Here is a 13,793-nt window from a genome sequence, read left to right as displayed (position 1 = left end):
TTGCTAACACTGTCTTCCAGTCAAAACAGAAAAAGAATGTTGTGAGGAGCAACACCCTGTATAGCATACAGGTGAACGTGACTGAAGTATGGGTAAAAATAAAAGTGAAATGGTAAATTCCATGCCCAAGTCTCTGACTCTAACAGCTGCTGTATTTCTTAAGACCTGCAAAAATCAGCAGTGTAACACACAAGCAAGTAAGAACTAAAGATCTACAAAATCCTCCTCTTTCTGAGTAGGTCTTCTTCAGCCTTGTGCAGTCCAGAGGCAGGCAGGTCACCACATCTTCACTGTGATCATCAGGGGTTGGACCAGATAACCTTCAGAAGTTCCTTCCAACCTGATTTTTTCAATGATTATCTGTGTTAGCCTGACATACATTTGACAAAAGCTATCATATAACTGCAAAGAATTACAAAAAGATCTCAAAATAATTACTGGCTAAGCCATAAGAAATACAAATAAAATTCTAAGTAGACAGTTCATTAAACCTATGAAATAGGAAAACATTTCTGAGCAATAAACTCTGCATGTTCAAGAAAGCATTCTGGCAAAATACACTCGCCTTGTTCTTACATTCTCCCTAGGCACCCACTGCTGGCCCACGTCCCCTTTGGAGTGCCCATTCTTCAGCTAAGGCCAGGCATTAATCCAATTCCAGGACAATGTTTAAGCCTTCCCAACAGGACGGACTGAAGAAGAACAACGGATTACAAGAGACAACAAATTGAAAAACGGTAAAATCTCTGGAAGGGCACACCAGGTAAAGCACCTCTGGCACCACCTCTTACTTGGGGAGGGAGACAGGGCACTGGGGTGGTCATATTTTTGGACTGACCTAATAAAACCCCACGGCATCAGAAAAAAACACTCAATAGCATCATAACATCTGCCGACTACCAATCTCTGGAAGCTGCCCGCCTGTGGTATAGTTGCAAGTACGATATGGGGATTGTGTTTGTAGGAGAGCACAAGCTGGGTTTATGTATCCATTTTCTTCAGGCTTTTTAGATATTAGCTAGCTCCTCACTACACAAGTAGCTGCAAAGGGTATACAAATGTACTTATTATTCCTGAACAGACCAGATAGTGATTTTGTCATTATTACTAGTTTACTTGAAGATTCTAAAAATAATCCAGGGCATAGAAGTGTGCACTTGAAAAGCAAATAAGATTTTCCCTCCTCCAAATTCAAGTACGGTTAGCAGGCAATAGCAATGTAGGATCACTGAAATGTGGTCTTTTTTTTTTTTTCCTACAATGAAAATGACTAGGCATTCAAGTGATTCATACATTTAAGTAAAAACAAAATACACACATGCAAAATTTCAGTGCTTTAACACAAAAATGTCATCATGAATCCATTCTCAGTGCAAATGAATGCCACGGTAATACTCGAATATCTGGAATAAGCAATTTAAGAGCTGAAATAGCCTCTCTTGGTTAATTAATTGCTATCTTTGTTTGAGGAGGTGTGTGGCAATTTGCAGATAGCAATGTTTATACAAGAAATGCCACAAGCTTCATTGTTGCTGCCCACCTCTACCCACAAAAACACTTGGGTTATAATCATCACCTTCAGACAAACTCTGTTACACACAAGGATTTCATTCACTCAAGAGGATTACTCCTAAGACATTTCTGTTTTCTAGTACCTGTTTGTTTGTAGTTTGGTTGCTTTTTGTGTGTCAGAGATTCCATTCAATAGCTGTCATGGGCATAATATTTTATTCTGAGAAGCACTGCATTTATTTTGAGCATGTTTATTCTCTGAACTAAATATTTAGTTTGATATGCTTGCTGTAAATAGGCTCAATTGCCCCTTAAGGTAAAAGGCCACAAGCTACAGTGTCACAGCTCCTGCTTTGAGAAACAGTTTGATCCATCTTAAGTGGAACAGTTTCCAGAGAAATGTTTCCACATGGTAAGTATTTGCTTCTTAATTAATCTAAATCCCTTAAAAAGAATCAGGCTCTCAAGGACTGTATGTCACAGCTGCAGAGAAGCATATTTAGAGGGAAGAATAAGGTGAAGAATTAGGTGAAGAGCAGTTGAAAGCTAAGGAACAGGAACGTTGGCATATCCAGTCATTCAAAGACACAAGCAACACTGAAAGGTCATTTCTTTCTCTCTACTTTAAATGACTGATGTAAAAGGAAAGCAATATTCTTAATTACTTAATAAAAACATGAAGGGAAGCTATAGTCTAAAATAAATGCATTAATACAGTCACTTTCAACAGAATATGGCTGGCAGTGTCTTAAGTCTGGCCCAAAGTATTGGATATCCACATCTTGAAATTACTTGTTCTTTGCTCATATACTTAGTGCTATTTAAATTCTGAATATAGCTAACAGTATTAGACAGCATCACATTGTGTTTTTTGGCTCACCAGAGTTGCAACTCTTTTCTGCTTTTCCCCTCCTGAGCAGTTCCAAAACAACTCCAAACTACATGCTGTGCAAGTGCTGCATGATTGCCACTAGAGCTCTGTTGCCCATTCCTTCAAATAGCTGTGCTTGCACTGCAGAGCATTAGCACAATTATTTTTTCAAAATGAATGCACCAAACATTTTCTAAACCTTAATTTTGCTAAAAAATTTTTTTTTCAAATTAATACACTCAATGACCATCACCACAATACACAAGGAAGGCAAAACCCTTCTTGATATATCTCTCTGTCAAGTCCATTGTACAAAACAAAGCCTGCATAGCCAAAGGTACTAAGAACCTTGGCTAGTACCATCTCACAAGGAAGCATCATTTTACCTTAAAAGAAAATCATCTATTGACTGTCCTCAGAGGAAAATAATAATAATTGATTACAAAATCAAAGCTGGAGTGAATACTGCTTCCAGGTGAATGCAAATAGTGGCAGAGAGGAAAATCTAATTACTCACAGACAAAGAAACAGCATTCAGTCTGCACTGACAGGAAAAGAAAAAAAAAAAAAAAAAAGAAAAAAAAAATGAAGCAATAAGGAAATGGAAGAGAAAACTGCAGGGGATGATTCCATAGGGATGCTGTGATGGAAGGAACAGCATCAAGGACCATGTATTTCAAAGAGCTGATCCCTCTGCTTCCCCTTCCAACTCAGGTATACCTTTCTAAAAAGGCCTATTTCCCTGGTAAGGTTTAGAAAGACACTTTTTACCTGGATATGTAAAAGACAACTGACTGCAGCCTCAGGTATTTGGGAACAGCAAATCTCTTACCTCTGCAGCACCCCAGGAAATTCAGCCATTTTAATGTTTTCTTAAAGCATGCTGTAGGATTGACTAAGGGATGCATCCATCCCCCAAAGAAATGGCACAAAAATCCTTAAATATTATCTACTGCTGTACTAAGAACAGGCCATCCACAACACATGCATACAGGAAGGCAAATTGCTTGGAAATACTTAACATCTGACTGCTGATTAGATCACCTCAGGACTGCTTTCTAGAAGGGGATATTGTTTATAAACACATCCCCATCAGCTCCTAGCAGTGCCTGCCATACCTTTCCTCCTTCCTGCACACCTCTGGACCCAGCCACCCAGCACTTGGTGCTCTATTTCTGACTGTTGCATACCAACCATGAACAAAATGCAGCAGGGGAGCGTATCTTTTATGTTTTTAACTAAAGCATAGCACTTTGTCTTCTCTACACAGCTCAGAATGCTACCACTTCTTCCACCAGTCTCTCAGTTAGATAGGAAGAGAGTCCTTTACTGGAGCTGATAAGCTCCAAGGACAAAACCCTACAACAGCAAGTTTCCTATCTGCTTCCAACCATAAATAATTTTGTTTTCCACTTGCTTTGTGAATTATTAGAGATATTTACCTAAAATGTATTATTGCTCCACTGACAATCAGTTTGACATAAGTGTTGATTTACTGTCTTCTAGAAAATTATGTTGCAAAGTCACTGTGTAGAAATAATTGCTGTCATGCCATAGTTTCCTGGAACTTGTTACTAGAACCAGACTGCTTTAAGTGCAATGTGCAGGTCCTTCAGGAAAGTGCAGTTAAGATTTAGAGCTAAGGTAACATCACACGTTTACAGAGCAGCACCACAAATAACTTGACCATGTGTTTACAGTAATTTTATTTACAAGTTACCACATGACACCTGTAGTACTACAGTTTTTGTAACACCATTAGCAGTAAAATAAGTCACATCTAAAGAGTAGGAGACAGCAGAGAAAAATGTGCACACAATGCAGAAAAGCTATTCAGTTATGACTGAAAGTAGGTATTTTTCTACAGACTCTGAAAGCAAGGAGGAATATACGTGTTGAAAAGAGCAAGTTCTTCACCCCTGTTATTTCTACTTTTTTTTTTTTTTTTTTTTTTTTTTTTTTACAGTGATACTTCAGTATGATGAGTACTACACACTAGTACTCAGATGCAAGTGGTGGGGAGATAACTATCTTAATACCTTGTCCTTTTGAGCACCCAGAAAGGAAAAGCAAACCTTCCCTCTTTTAAAGGAAAGTTATCCAGGGCAGATTTACTTGCAGAGCCAGTAGTGCAAAATCGCTACTGAGGGGTGAGGAGGGACAGAACTTAAGACTAGAGAGTTCCCATGCATTGCATATTGCCTGAGTTCTCATCTGGTCTGGAGTTAAGTAGTTGGTGAGCAAAACCAGTTGCAGCATTCCACAAGTCTTTTTACAGTGCCATGATCTAATAAGGCTGAGCGTAGCTTAGCAGAATCCCAAAATCGAGCAGAGAAAAAAGCCCTTCTGCTGTTTTATAATCCTTGGCTCTAACGATGCTGGTGTTGAGCCTGGGCCTTTCTCAAGAGGAAAAACGTGGAGGAGCATTTCTGAAGAAACTCTCTAGTTCTAGATGTATTCTGATGATAAGAAAATAACCTTATTGCAGCATCAGATGCAACCCTTTTCTGCTTCAAAGTACAGCAGCAGCTTCCAGAAAGCAAACATGGTATTCAGAATGCATCCTGCCCTGCCCCCCTTACCCCCCCCCCCCCAAAAAAAAAGGAAAAAAAAAGGAAAAACACACACACAAAAAAAAGCAAAACAAAAAAACAACTATCTTTAATAGCCTCGTGCAACTGTCAATGCACAAAATCCATGCTAGTGGCAACTGCTGGAAAAACAATGAAATAAAAGCTGCACAGTAATAATTATTTCCACTACTAACTACACACAGGATATATTGCTTTTGGTACAATGCCATTTATTGTCACAAGAAGAAAACCAGTGATTACGCTGGGCACACATGAATTATGCAGACCTTTGCCATGCTGGAATAACAGCATATTATAGTTAGAGAAATGTCATCAAGTCAGCTGTAAAAACAGCTTAATACAGTTCTCCCAGCATACCAAACCACCCTCAAAAACAAGTTTATAAATTAAGCTTAAGCTACAAAAGAATACTTAAGAAATGACCATTTGTTTTTTCTTTAATCCCCACCTTTGTCCTGAGGACCGCATATACACTGCACATGAGAGCAAACAGAATTAAACACAGCTACAGTGACACCAACAACGTTCATATACATACTTTTGAGTGTGTGAACTGGCCTGCAGAAGTTTGTTCCCCCCACATTTGAAGCCTACCTATTCAATGAACCTGTAAAAGTGTATACAAGAACTAGCAAAGCTTAAAAAAAAAAACAACACGTTAAAAAATCTGTTTTGAACTTGAGTCTCAGATGTGTCAACTAAAAGCTAGAATATTTGTGAGTTTTAACACTTCTAGGAATATAGAAAGGTTTTTTTTAGCCAAAATTTTATCTCAAGTGCTAGCTATTGAGACTAAAGGTGAGCTAGGAGAAAGGCTTGACTAAAAAACCTTCCCCTGAATTGTTCCACTCACTTGTGATATGATCAATTCACTAAGTCTCAAGCCAAAATTCTGAACATTCAGCATTTTTGCATTTTCAGTTTTAAGGCAGAAAAACATCTTCGGAAGAAGCCATTTAGTTTTAGATATAAGAACAAAAGTAGAAGGTACATCTTAAGTCTTTTTCAGTAATAGCTTATTATTATTATTATTATTATTTTAAGTATGCTATTCCCTTACAGCTTTGGGTTTTACTATTTTGAAATAGAAGTGTGAAAGAACGCATCCTATTAGAGAGACTGAAACAGTTTTCCATTGTTATTTCTGGGTTGTGTGTTCAAGTTTGGCATTAAAATTGTAAGGTGGAATTAACACATTACTGTACTGTGCAACACCTTCGCTGGTGCTACCCCAGGCATTACAGTGACTGCAGGAGGGGAACTGCATTGTGCTGTGCAAGTTTTTTCCCTAAAGCCAGTGGTTGGAGCGTTACCAACAGGCCAGAAGTCAGCTGCCCGTACCCAGGGTCCAGCTCCATGAAGCACAGCTGGGTCTGTGGCTCAGCTTTACAGAAAAGAAAAAAAAAAAAACAAACAAATGTGGAGTTGTGAGACTGTACGTGAACTACAGACAGCAAAAGAAAAAAGAACAGAAGTCGTAGCAGTTGAAGTACTTGGGAGAAAAATGCCATCATGGAACCTATAAACCCTGAGGAAGAGAAGCATTGCTGGAAGACAGTAAAAACTCAGCAAGATTAAAGGTCAGCTCAGTCCAAGCAGCAATGGAAGGAAACAGAGTAGTAGTATTTCACTTGACAAGCTAATACAGTTGTGTGTCATACAAATGAAGACTCACAAGATAAACAAGAGTATTTAACTCAGTGTTTTTAGATGAGAAAATGCTGTAAACCCAACATGCTGTCAAGGTATTTCTTGCTCTTTCCACAGAATCGGAGAAAAAAATTAAGATTCCTTTGACCAGCTTTCCTTCACAAACATAAGCTACTTGTAAGCATGTGTGTTACAACGAAAATGAGAGGCAATTTTAGAAAACTAGCAAGAGGTTTCTAGCATTCACAAGGTATTAAAAAAACTTTGGAGTCAAAAAGGGAAAAATTTGAACCAGAGTCTGTTAAATCTCAGGCTGAAGTTCCTAACAGCAATAAAGAAACCCAGTGGAATGGGGTTTCACATCACATCTTACGTAAATGCATTGTCCCTTTCTGTTCCTTGTATGTTTTTATATTGCCTTCCCAGAAATCAACACAGTTACCAGGTCACACGCTATGCTTTCAACAGGAAGAATCTCAGGAGACCTTCCAGTTTTTATGCTTACCTGTTCAATGGATTTACATCAGTTTAATTAACAAGACTAGTAAAATGTTATCACCAGAACCTCATGAATCCCACAGATTTTTGGAACAACTGAGAATTCCGCTTCACTTTGAATAAAGATGACAGAGAAAAGTAAATTGGTGAAATAGCAAGACATACTGAAAAAATGGACAAAGTTGTGAAAGGGTTGTGAAAGATACCTGAAGTTGTGTGAGTAATTCATAAAATGGAAAGATAAAGGGTTTACAGAACAATTCTCATATCTAACTTCCAAGATTAGCATTCACATGAACACAGCATGAGCAGAGCTACATTTGAACACTGGTCACCTCTTGCACTTGTACGAGTGACTGAATGTAGTTTTGCAGAGTAACCAAAGCCTTCTCAGAAACCAGAGTTCAAGCTGCAGAACTCTTCTGAAGCTGAGTTTCATGTGCGACAGAGCAAGATAACCATCAACAGAAATGGCATGTAGTGATGTTATGAAAGTTTTTAAGTCTCCTACACTTATTTTTTAAGCTTGTCAAGTGTTATGTATATGCAAATTAGTAACAAGAATAGCAAAATTAAATGTACAGAACACAGAAGCACGTATCTTTGGTCTGCAGAGAAAGTACTGGCATCAGAGACATGGCTTATATTTGAAAGCAGTTCCTCACATGCCTTTGTATTTGAGTGCGCCATCTCCCCCAGCTCTGGCGGCTGAGCTTCCAGGGCACTCTAACTACAACAGCCCAGCCCACAAGAACAGACCCGAGTACCCACCTATACAGTCTTTGACCCCAGGAGTTTAAGATTGCCCATTACACTTCAAGCTCAGGGATAAAAAGGCTCAAAGGATCAACGTCAGATTCTGGTGGAACACAGAAAATATGTGTATTTTAACTAACCCCACTTAAACAAGCATTACAAGAGTGCTAATCAGCAGCTTGTCAAAACCTCCAGCGTGACACGCTGCAGTTTTGTTACATCTTGAAGTAACTCACTGAAATACGTATGTTGCAATCCAATGTACTGCTGGCAGGAACAAAAAGACAAAGGCAGCTCAGTCAGTGAAAAAGAACATGCATAACCCTATCTATAGCCAAATTAAATTCTGTAATATTCTGGAAGAAAAGGCATTCGCTGCTGTGAAAGCCAGAGAGGGGACGGAGAGATGAATTTTAACGAGCCATTTTTCAGAGTTGTCACAGACCTGTCAGTTACTGATAAACACTTGTTAGTTTCAGGTCACATTTTTTCTATTTTCATATTAATTACAGAAGTTTTTAGCTGCCATCATCCAATTACATCTTTTAAGACCTCAGTTCTTTGGCACAGCTTGATTTTAGGCTTAAAAATACAAAAATAAAAATAAAACCCAGATAAAGCCCATTACAACGATGTAACAGTGCACTGCTCCCAGACATCACAGAAAGTTTCAAACCTTGGCCTGAGAAGAACCTTTTTCATAGCTAAGTGAAAACATTTGGTTGGTCTATAAGGATTGCTCAAATCACTCTTTTCAAGAATTCCTGGGAAATGGGCTATAGCTATATTAATATCAAGACAGCCAAAACAATCTGTGCTCAATAATTCAATACCAATGGCTTTCAAGACTTTTCTGGCCACAAAGATACAACACTTCTGCCCGTCTGTAAACTTTACCTGTGATTTTTTTGGACAGCTTCCCTAATTTAATTTCAAGCTGGTATAGTCATACACTAAAACAAACACGGTTGTGTATTTTAAAATATTCATGTAGGCTACTTGCTACTACACTGTTCAAGTGACAGTCATTTTTTAGACATGCTAATGTAATACACAGTGTATAATTTATAAAACAGCTCATTTTAAAGCGAAATTCAATTCATTTTTATATATGCACAGTACTATGCTGATTTGGTAATACAGGGACACAATTTAATGATTTTCTTTGCATTTGTTTTTACAAGATTCAGATGCCAAAAACAAAACAGAACATTAAGTTACCTGATTTAAAAAAGAAAATCACAAACGTTTACAACATTAAAAGAATAAGACGAAATATAAACCTTTGCTACTTACAATTGATCTATACAGATTAACCAAATCACAAATCTGTCACAATATAAACGTTTAATTGTTACAATGAATAAGAACATACAGAAAATGATTTATTTTTTTAGTTTTTTATATAAAATCTTCCTTTGCCTTTTTCTTAAATTTTAAACTTACCATTAACTAAATTAGCTATGCATGACTTGTGGGGTACATGACTAAGAAGGCACCAACAGTACAAAGCAAAGACAAAGCAGTTTGAGTATTTTAAGAGTGCTCTACACTGATACAACACAAGAAAAGGCAACAATAGTAAGTAATCCAGCTGCAACCTTTAGAAATTTGTTCTAGATTTACAAAGGTAGCCCAACTTTTACATTTCCTCCAATGTTTCACTTAGTTTGATCACAGCACATGCTACAAAAAAAAAAAAAAAACATTGTAAGCTTCACTTTACTAATGTGCACTTTTCACTAATTTAGTGTCTTGATTTCAATTGTTAACTAAACCATTTTGAACCACAAATGAATTTAAAACTTAGTAAAAGGATTGTTTGGATTTTCTGTTTAAACCACTGCATTTACAAAAATACTTCCCCTAAAATCCGGGTTTACTTGAAGACATTGCTGTACAAATATAAAAGTACTATGCAAGGGACCAAATTCATGAGTATGTTGTATGTATAGACCTATATTTATACCATATCACTGTGCTGTAACAACACAATAAATTTATCAATAACCAAGGACTATATAAACTACACTAACATAAGCAAATATATATTAATAAAGTTTAAATCTATAGTACAGTTGCTCAGCAAACAACTTCGACATGGTATAAATATAACATAGCGTATTACAGTGGGCAGCAACAACAGGTTTTTCTTTTTCTCCCATTCTGTAAGGAAAACCATGCTAAACTCCTTGGGTTTCATTTGGCCACTGCTGAGTTATGTCACCACCTGCTACTCCTGAAAGCTCATAGTGCACCACACCGCTCGGCCCATGTAGTGTGTTGTACACTTCAGACTATATATATATGTAATATTGATGAGGAAGATTCTGGTGACAGTCAGGATAGCAGAGTAAGATGCTCCTTTGCCAAAGCATCCATAAGAAGTTCATGTTTGCATATTTTTCTTCAGCTATAAAGTTGGAATGTTTCGACAATCAACTGTTTACATTCCTTATTCCCAAAACATCTTTACCATGAAATACATGTAACTTCAATTATGAGTTTCAGTTCTCTGCTCTAAAAATACAAAAAGTAGATAAAGGAAAAAAAAAATAAATGTAAAATGATGAAATAGCTGACCTAACAGTGTTTTAGGCACCTTCTTTTAAACCGTTTTCAAAATCTGACAAAAAAATCATGCTTCTGCACTTGATGCTTTAACAAATTCTGCTTAACAATGTGTACTGAATTCAGTAGAAGATAGATGAATGCAGTTACTGATATTGATGGATGCCAATTTGATTCAGCAGGATAGCTAAGGAAGAAAGCCTGAAAGCACCAGATGTTAGGTAAAGCAAACCCTTGGCTTCTCATCCCGAGAGAGAGATTACAAAAGTAAATCTCCAGCTCCCCCAAAATCCAAAATTAAAGAAAATATTAAAATATTACTGGGAAACAAGGATGAAACAAGCTGCCAAAATTCTTCCTTAATAAATTAAAACTGAGGTGTTACAAACTAATTTCAGTAACAGTCATCTTTCCAACCATGATTCCTGTAGTAATGACAATGGTACAAGTAGCAGAGATTCTAGAAGTATTTCAGCTTCTCCAAACCAAGTGAGGAAAGCATTTTGGTAAAGATGTGTAGAAACATCAAAAGAAATTTCTACACTAGTATCAACAGTCAAGTGCATATTTCTTCTGGAGAAATGTTTTTTAGCATAGGTTCCATACCACAATTCAATGATTACATGTGCAGTGTCCTGATAATGCTCCTAATACGTTCCACGCAACAGAGATTTGTGTACCACAGGAACTTCCTAATCAAAAATGCCCTTTAAGATGAACCCTTGCTTATTAAAAATTAGTTTTGGTAGACTAACACTCAAACTATAAGAAAAGGGAAATTTTGAAATGGAATCTTGTAAGCACCCTTATCTATTGAAATCTAAGTTAATGGCTTTCTTTTCTTTGAAAAACAGACTTAAGTGGTATGAGGAAGCCTGGAGTTATTAACCAGCAAGCATCCTTGTATACTACAGTAGCAATTGAACCTGATTTCCATTCGAACACATTACCCAAGAGGAAACCAAAAACTAATTCTTTATGTTAATGTGAAGATATAAGATTTAAATTTATTTCCAGGAATTACAAGTGCATTTTGTTCATATTAGCAAGCAGTCTATACAATCCATTCTTCACTGCTGCCAAAATAAAATGAGAAAAAGACAGCAGAGATATGAAAAGCTAAAAATAGAACTATTTTTCCTAAGTTATTTGTTGAATAGCATTTCAGTTGAACACAACTCAGAGGTAACAATAGATTTTTTTTTCTCTCAATCATAGGCATGTGGCACTTAGACAATCATCTTTGCACAGAAAGCTTTAACAGTCATGCGAGGGCACAGTAATTATTTTAAACAAGGCAAATTTCTCACCACAGAGAGCAGTGGGGAAAGAAAAGGAGGCACTGCACTGGAACATAACACCTAGTAAACTCCACATTATACAATTTCAGTAACAAATACTTGAAAAGATCATTAAAAGGTATACAATTTTAAACATTATTTAGTGCTAGCTTTGTTTGGTTGTCCTAACTCAGCATTATCAGAAAAGTTTGATAGTACTTGACAACAGAACAGTACTTCATGTCACGAGCTCATGGAGGCTTGATTACAAATCACCATAGTGTAGGTTGCAAGAAATGAACTTGAGATGCTGACATGCTGTAGGAGCAAAAGTAAATTCAGACTTTCTCATTTAAAGATGCAGTGTTCCTCTCTGCAAGAATTCTGAATGTCTATGATTAGATTAAAATGTAAAACTATCAATCCTCATTTGAAGCATTTCATTGGTATGCAGTATGTAGACTGAGTTTATTAACATCATATTTTGGTTTCTCGCTTACCACAACATTCAGATGCCTTCCACAAAGAAAAGCATTCACCTGTAGGTCATCATGCCATTATGTTCTTTGCTAATCTTCCACCACACGGTGAATAAATATAAGTTGGCGAGCTGCCACTCATTCTCTTTGCACAAGTCTTATAAACACTACTATATGGTATGAACTTTGGAAGTACTACGCCTCCAACATGGTTAAACTTTAAATGATCTCTTAAAAAAGGCAGGGAGAAAAAGTACAAGTTTCGTCAATACATGGAAAAATGTTCCTTAGATGAATTCAATTAAGATGGGTTCCTATGTGGCTATTACGCTGTATAGAATACCTATATGTACAGCACAGGACACCCAAACAAGTGCATAAGCAAGATTAACATGAACACGACTTATGCTGTAATCCATAGCATAATGGTATAAACCCCACTGGATGCTAACCATTTCTATTTAAAAAGGAAGTGCAAAAAAAATCTGGGATGTCACTGACTTAAAGTGCCCTGAATAGTAGCTTTTCTAAAAAAAATGCCAGCGACTTCAGTAAAGTCAGAAAAACATAGTTCATGGTGTAAACTTCTTATTGGTTAATGAATTATCTTCTTGGATATTGATCCAGGAGTGAAAGGAACCACTGCATCTTTCAAACCAGAAAGCAAGCAGTTAAAACACGGCCAGCAGTAGGTGCACTTACAGTACAGTACTGCAACAGGTCAACAATGGGCATTACGCATAGGAGTGTCAATTACAATTCTTCAGGCTTAAAAGATTCATTGAAAGCATGAAAAGCCAAAACTACCAGGAACTGCCCTCCTGAATGGCTCAAAGGAGTTAGTGGATAAGCTGAGAGAGGCCACAAGACATGACCAACAATAAAGAACTGGGAAGAGGAACAGCAACGTTTGAGCATGCCCAGTCCTTTAAGTCCTTGTCCTACAAAAAAGAGCAGAGACATATTTAAGTGAAGAAAGTTTTAACATTGTCTTTCAAAACAGATACATTTTCCTATTTATGGTAAAATATAGTGTGTAAAAACATGAGTCAGCAGTATCAATGCATATCATTTTTAAAAAAGCTTTCCCTGAGAAACTCCTTAACCTAGCAAGTAGCCAGGAGACCAGCTATTTAAAATGTTAGCTTCGTTATCCATGTGGGTTATAACCCTCCAAACACAGGCTGTTCCCTGTGTAAATCTGTCTAAACTCCTAAGTGACACGATATAGAAACATGACTATTAAACAGGAAGATATTTCTACCTTTCTCCAAATGAGTGAACTCATTATTTATTTGAATAATTGCTTATTTTCACATTGCTTCTTAATTCCAAAAACTACAATCAAAAACTATGACAGGAAATAACACACTGAGCAGAGCTAGCTGATAAAGCGTGGGGCTGGGGAGGAGAGTACAAGTGCACAGGAAGGGACTTGTTACTGTGCAGTCCAAGCCAACTGCTAAGGTCAGGTTTTCACTATGAGGGCTGCTTATATTTAAACTGCTGTGAAACAGAATATCTAATAATTCTAACCACAGATTTGTACAATTTACCAGCATATCATTATCAAGTTAAGTAA

General features: G+C 37.0%; 1 protein-coding gene and 1 long non-coding RNA gene across 2 annotated transcripts in view; one reads left to right on the top strand and one right to left on the bottom strand.

Moving 5' to 3' along the window:
* Positions 1-13,793, top strand: part of LOC106017615 (uncharacterized) — a 37,624-nt gene that overhangs the window by 11,201 nt on the left and 12,630 nt on the right. The window contains exon 3 of the long non-coding RNA XR_002402937.4: positions 588-763. This is a non-coding gene — a long non-coding RNA (uncharacterized lncRNA). The remainder of the gene's footprint in view (positions 1-587; positions 764-13,793) is intronic.
* The window catches only part of MAPK1 (mitogen-activated protein kinase 1), a 37,223-nt gene continuing 32,441 nt past the window's right edge, over positions 9,012-13,793 (bottom strand). The window contains exon 9 of the mRNA XM_027469614.3: positions 9,012-13,152. The gene's annotated coding sequence lies outside the window, so the exon portion shown is untranslated. The remainder of the gene's footprint in view (positions 13,153-13,793) is intronic.

This window comes from Anas platyrhynchos, chromosome 16 (assembly GCF_047663525.1).
Source record: "Anas platyrhynchos isolate ZD024472 breed Pekin duck chromosome 16, IASCAAS_PekinDuck_T2T, whole genome shotgun sequence".
In the NCBI taxonomy this organism is placed as follows: Eukaryota; Metazoa; Chordata; class Aves; order Anseriformes; family Anatidae; genus Anas; species Anas platyrhynchos.
The sequence above is the reverse complement of the archived record's forward strand: the minus strand, read 5'-3'. Positions and strand labels throughout refer to the sequence as shown.